This window comes from Glycine max, chromosome 6 (genome assembly GCF_000004515.6).
Source record: "Glycine max cultivar Williams 82 chromosome 6, Glycine_max_v4.0, whole genome shotgun sequence".
NCBI classification, from domain to species: Eukaryota; Viridiplantae; Streptophyta; class Magnoliopsida; order Fabales; family Fabaceae; genus Glycine; species Glycine max.
This window is the reverse complement of record NC_038242.2, coordinates 50,916,251-50,922,453: the sequence shown is the minus strand read 5'-3', so window position 1 is coordinate 50,922,453 and position 6,203 is coordinate 50,916,251. Positions and strand designations below refer to the sequence as shown.

The following is a 6,203-nucleotide window of genomic DNA, read 5'->3' as shown; positions in this document are numbered from 1 at the left end:
TAAAAATATTAATTAAAGAAAAAACAGATTACGAAAAGAAAAAAAATAGGTTAACATAACAAAAACATGTCTACAAATAGTAAAAAAACATTTAAAAAATTTAACAAAAAGAAAAAAAATAGTTTTACAGATTTTTAAAGTTGTAAAACAAAATATGACTTTCGTTTTAAAAAAAAAACGACTTTAAAGTCGTAAAAAAATAACATTTGCACTGAAATCATACATCTTTTTACGACTTCAATTAAAAAAATAACAAGTCGTAACAGGTGTTACTACGTTAGAAGTCCTAACACCTTTTTCGACTTACCCCGTTTAGGATAATTTTTTAAAATATATTTCCGATTGCAAAATTGAAATTTTTTTTTACCCGTAATTGATAAAAAAAACCCATAAATAGACTCTTTTCCCCCTATTTTAACCTAATGTCAATAATATAAGATGTTCAATTTTATAATTATGTTGATAATTTTCTTTTTTATATATATAGATAGTGAGTAAAAGGTAAATGTAATAATCTCCTATTCTTACCAATATCAATAATATAATGTTCAATCTTATAATTATGTAGGCGGTTTTTTTTATACATAGAGAATGAGAGTTTGGTTTTATATCCGTTAGAATATCAATAATATAAAGTCCTTTGGCGGTTTTCTTTTATATATAGAGAGTGAGAGTTTGGTTTTATATCCCATAGCATTGGAGGAGGGACATTGGAGGAGGGACTTGAGAAACTGAAGGAGGCTCTCCAAATCTTGAATTCTCCTTCCCCTTCTTCCCCAACTGGATTCCTTAGGTTTCAGGTGGCGCTCCCTCCCTGTCCTAAGACCTTCACTTTGTTTTGCTCCCAACCCCACTCCTCCTCGGTCTTTCCTCTCATTTATGTTTCCAAGAACGACGCCGACTCTAAATCACTCTATGTCAATTTGGATGATAATGTGAGTCACCAGAAAGAAAGGTTCTTTTTGGTTTTTCATACCTCAGGTAAAGGTTCAACAATCTTATTGCCATTACTTTAATAACTTTAAATACTAATTCTTTAGCCGCTCCCAGATTGAGTTAGATGAGCTGGAAAGTGTTTCCATTCTGTCAATGACCCTTGCATGGGATGAATTTTCCTTCTCTACTTTTCAAGAAGCCCATTATTCGCTTCAAGATTCTCTAGACCAGGTGCCTGACATGCCTTTTTGATATCTTTTCTGTTTTTGTTGTTTTATTTACCATCATTCCCTGCTTCTATCATTTTTCATCTAATTTGGAATATTTAACGTTGAATGGTCAATTCTTTTTTGTATCTTTTACACCTTTGTGAATGAAAAAAGGGAATCTTTCATTACGGTTTGGTTGGGCCTTTCTCTTTGTTTCCTATAATCTAGAGGATCCTTATCTTCTTCTTGGGTTCTGAAAAAATAAAAACATCAACTCCCTCCTGTATTTATGCTTGATGTTATTTCCTACGGTGTGGGTTATGTGTCATGTCTGGTCTACGATTGACACATGTAAATCCAAATGCACTAGAGCTGCCCTCAAAAAACTCAATTTGGTAGAAGATAGATCTATTCCAAGGGACAAGCTCATTTCTTTCCTAAGAATATGTAAGTTTTACTTGCAACTAGTTGTTACTTCCCTGAATTCCTTGTCCAAAAGTCAATGATGAATGTAACCATGGTTTTCTTGAACTGAGAAGCGTATTGGGTCAACATTTTGTCTGAGTTAGTGTGTAAAGCAAAAGAACTAGTGCAAGCATACAAGCTTCAAAATGTAGTTAAGACTGCAGACAACTTCTGTTCATGTTTGAAGGTTGATAGAAACACAGATGTTAGCTATAGTAATATGAGGAAGGCTGCTTCTTGAGAAGATTTGACTGACAACTATTTATTCTATCCAAAAGCTGTAGATCTTCAGTACAAGGATTTAAGGCAATTTCAGTGGCATTGGGAAAAGGGGGAGCCTGTCATTGTCAGCAATGTGCTTGAATGTACATCTGGTTTAAGCTGGGAATCGCTTGTCATGTGGCGTGCATTACGTCATGTAACTAATACCAAGCATGGCCAACATTTGGCGGAGAAAACAATTGATTGCTTAGATTGGACTGAGGTTTGCTTAATTTCCCAATCTTTAACTTTATTGACCATGGAGAGCTTTTTACACAAATTTCATTCTTCACCTTCATTCTCATGAAGATTATGTTTAATTGTTTAATGTTGGTACTTATTTTGACTGGAACCACTGCAGTTATGGCATTTGGAGAATTATTTAATATTAGCAATTTTTATGTTGTTGAATTTCCTACATGTTTCCTGAATTCAGTAACTCCACCTTTTCTGGATTGAGACTTGAGAGTTATTTCAGTGCATTTAATATTGTCAGTTATTGAATTCCATAGAGTCATCAGAACAGAATGTCCTTGAAATATTTTGTGAAGTACTGAAAAATTACAATTTTTTGGTGGATGGTTCCACTTTAAGAAACAGTTTGTAGATGTTCTGCTATCTGGGTCATAAAGAGATACCGGCCTAAGGTGGAATGTTGGTAAACAAAACGCACATTAGGGTGATAATTAGAAATCATTTTTCTGAGTGTAGTTTTTATATCAGTCTCAAATTTTAAGCCCTTGTTTCATGCTTTATGCTGTCTCTCCATCATTCTCAAGAAATATGGCTAGTGTGATCAATTTATCCTGCTACCATCATCATCATATTCATCTTCTTAGTCCTAGGTTTTGCTCCTTATCTTATCATCTTAGAAAATTTTATCTCAATGTTTGGCTGTTTCTTGTCCCTGCCCCATTTTGCTGTTTTTGCTTTGCCTGCCCAGACCTTTCTTGTTGCCCTTGCATCCTTTGGTATGTTTGTCTAGTTCTTAGACTTGCAGCATCTAGCTGATGTTGGGTAAAATGTGCTTTTTATTTTTTTTAGTTTGTTGAAAATGTTATTTTCGATTTGTACTCATTCTGTTTTTCTGTTTAGTAATCAGACTAGAGTAAATCATATCTGCTTTATTTTACTGATTTATTAATTCTTTACTGGACTTGTTTATTCAGTTGCTGCTGATTTCTGCATTTCTGCATTTCTCTTTTGAGGTATTGGTTAAATGCAGGGGGAAATTAATATCCACCAACTTTTTACTGGCTATACAAATGGTCGTAGGGATTGGCTTGCTTGGCCACAGATATTGAAATTAAAAGATTAGCCTCCTTCTAATTTATTTGAGGAACAATTGCCTCGTCATTGTGCTGAGTTCATATCTTCCTTACCCTTCAAGGAATATACTGATCCTCACAAAGGTTCTCTTAACCTTGCTGTGAAGTTGCCTAATGGTTCTCTAAAGCCAGACCTGGGGCCAAAAACATATATTGCTTATGGATTTCCTCAGGAGCTTGGATGTGGTGATTCAGTGACTAAGCTCCATTGTGATATGTCTGATGCAGTATGCTCTATTTGCTTATTTCTTTCCTGGGCTGTTATTTTCAAGGATTTCTTCTAAATTATTTGAACTTTTTAAATAGATTTCATATTGGATGGTGTATAGTTTGTAGGATGTATAAAGTGTTGTCTTTGATTAGCCATTGCATTTCTCTGTTCTGTTTCTTATGAGTAGTTTGTGGCTTCAGTTCCATGTCAGTTTTTAAGTTCTGTGCATTGTCTTCAATTCATAAACTCTCATTTGATTCTATATTTGACGAGTTATTTCCCTGGTTGTTATAATGATTGACTGATAATTAGAAAAACTACTCTTGTTATGATAGTAGAATCATCACATTAGTATGTTTAAGGACTTGAAATGAATGATGCCTTTGGCTTAGAGAAGGCTTTAATTTGCGTATATATACTTATGTCAGTTGCATAGATTTTCCTGATCAAACATTTGTTAGTGTTTTGTATATTTTGTTGTATGTGGCCCTGAGTGCATGCTTATCAATGAAGGAAATGAAGCATTTTTTTTTAATAATTTGGCTGTTTTAGGTAAATGTGTTGACTCATATTGCAGAAGTGAAACTGGATTCTGATCAACTTACTGTCATTGAGAAGTTGAAGCAAAAGCATCTCGAGCAAGAGAAAAGGGAGCTACTTGGTGATGATCAGGATGGAGAAACTAATGTTGACATGCTTAATATAATTCATCTTCTACAATAAATGCTTTGGACAGGCAAAGTAGTGTTGAAGTCATGGAACAAGAAGGTGGATTATGTGATGGGAAAGAAGTTGATCAGTTTCATCAACCGTCTGGTAGTAATGAGGTTGCCATTGCTAATGAGGATGGTATTTCATATGGATCAGAGCTCATAGAGGTTGACAAAGTAAAAATAAATCAAGGTGATTTGTTGTTTGGGGGGGATGCTTCAGATGGTGCTCTCTGGGATATTTTTTGGAGACAGGATGTCCCTAAGTTGCAGGAATATCTGAAGAAGAATTTCAGAGAGTTTAGGCATGTCCATTGCTGTCGTTTAAAGCAGGGTAAATTATTAAAATGATTTAGTTATCTGTCTGAGTACTCCTTATCAACCTGAGTCATTTATAACAAATATTTTCACCTTTAGGTTATATTTTTAAATTTTAATATTTGGAGCTTTGCACCCTTATAACATTGACATTCTCCCATTCCCTTATTTTATTCTGATAAAAATTTCATTAAATATGCATGTCATAAAGGATTGGGTGAAGGATCAAGCTGCTAATAAATAGTTATTTAGAAAATAAAAAAAATGTTTCCGTGTTTATTTTATTATGTGGTAAGGAGCTTTTCATTAATATGACAATAGATGTCATGCAATTGCAACTGTGTTCGTTCTTTAAACAAAGGCTGGGAATAGCATTATAGTGCAATTACCAGTCCAAAATATTGATTAATTTTTGAAATAAATATGTTTTATAATTTGCAAAGTGAGAGAGTACAACTGGGAAATTGAGTGTATCCGACTAGACCGAGTTTCCCAGTTCTTACTGGTTCAGTGTTGGGTTGATTACATGGCACCGGGTTAGATGCATATCCGATTTGATATGTGACCCGAACCGGTGCTATGCCCGGGTTCCGGTTTAACCGGTTGGACTGGCTGGTCCAGTCTGAGTTTTATAACACTGCACACAAGATCCCTTTGGTCTTGAATCACAGACAGTACACTGCCCACTTACCTTGTACTGAAATTCAACATTTTATTAAAAGAACGAAGACAGCACGTTTGAACTCTATTCATGTTACATTAGGTAAAGTTTATGAATTGTTTATACTCTTTTTATTACAGCTCTAACAAAAAAACTAATTCAAATTCAATTTATAATTTTTTTTTTTGCAGGATGATTGACTCTTGGATGTATAGGTCTTTACGCCTTTATCTTATTCTGCAATGACTCTGTGAGAGAGGAAGAATAAAAGGGAATGGAAGTTTGGAAAATTTTAGACTAGAAGAAAGCCAACTTAGAGTTGAGCTTTTTAAGAACAAATTCTATCTCAAAATCAATTATAAGATGAACAAGATTTTTAAAATTTAAATAACCAAATGGTCTAGATCTAAAAATAAGCTCTATTTCACCTAGATATCTAGCTTTGATGGTTGCCACCTTAGATTTTGGGAAATTTAATTCATGTACCATAGAAAAAAGAAGAAAATTATTCATTTGCCAGGTTATTTCTAGTTGTTATGTTTATCTGTTGTATTTGTCTGAAGTTTGTCCTTGTTATGTTTGTCTCTTGTATTATCAGTTGGATCATGCCAATGAATTATCAAACTCCCTGAAAGAAAGTGCCAATATTAACACTGTTTGGGCATCGCTTATTGTTGAAGAATGCACAAGACTTGGTTTGATGGTGAGATGATCTGATAAATATTACATATGCACCAATATTAATGCATGATTCTGATTTATTCTTTTGTTTAGTATTTGTGTATTGCTCCTGGATCTAGACCTTCCCCTGTTGCTGTTGCTGTTGCAAGTCACAAATTAATCACATGTATTTCATGCTTCGATGAGCGTTCACTTGCATATGATGCTGTTGGATATGGAAGAGGATCTCACATTCCAGCAGTAGCCATTACATCATCAGGCACTGCAGTTTCCAACCTTCTTCCTGCTGTATGTTTCATTAATATTGCTTGTTTACATGGATGTCCTTATTTTCATGAATTTATTTTAGGTAAAATACATTTTTGGTTCCCCTATAATGCTCAATCTGAATTTTGGTCTCCTAGAATGTGTGATGATTTATTA

The 6,203-nt window shown here is 34.1% G+C and overlaps 1 protein-coding gene and 1 pseudogene across 8 annotated transcripts in view; both read left to right on the top strand.

Annotated features, from left to right (window-relative positions):
* Positions 1–5,798, top strand: part of LOC121172656 (lysine-specific demethylase JMJ25-like) — a 15,697-nt pseudogene extending 9,899 nt beyond the window's left edge.
* The window catches only part of LOC102661178 (2-succinyl-5-enolpyruvyl-6-hydroxy-3-cyclohexene-1-carboxylate synthase), a 21,230-nt gene continuing 15,744 nt past the window's right edge, over positions 718–6,203 (top strand). For 2 of the 8 annotated variants that reach the window (XM_041016810.1, XM_041016809.1), the window contains exons 1-2: positions 722–981; positions 1,051–1,167. The gene's annotated coding sequence lies outside the window, so the exon portion shown is untranslated. Of the gene's footprint in view, positions 982–1,050; positions 1,168–6,203 lie in introns of all 8 variants that reach the window. The other 6 variants (XM_041016806.1, XM_041016808.1, XM_041016815.1 and 3 more) reach the window with 5 other exon arrangements.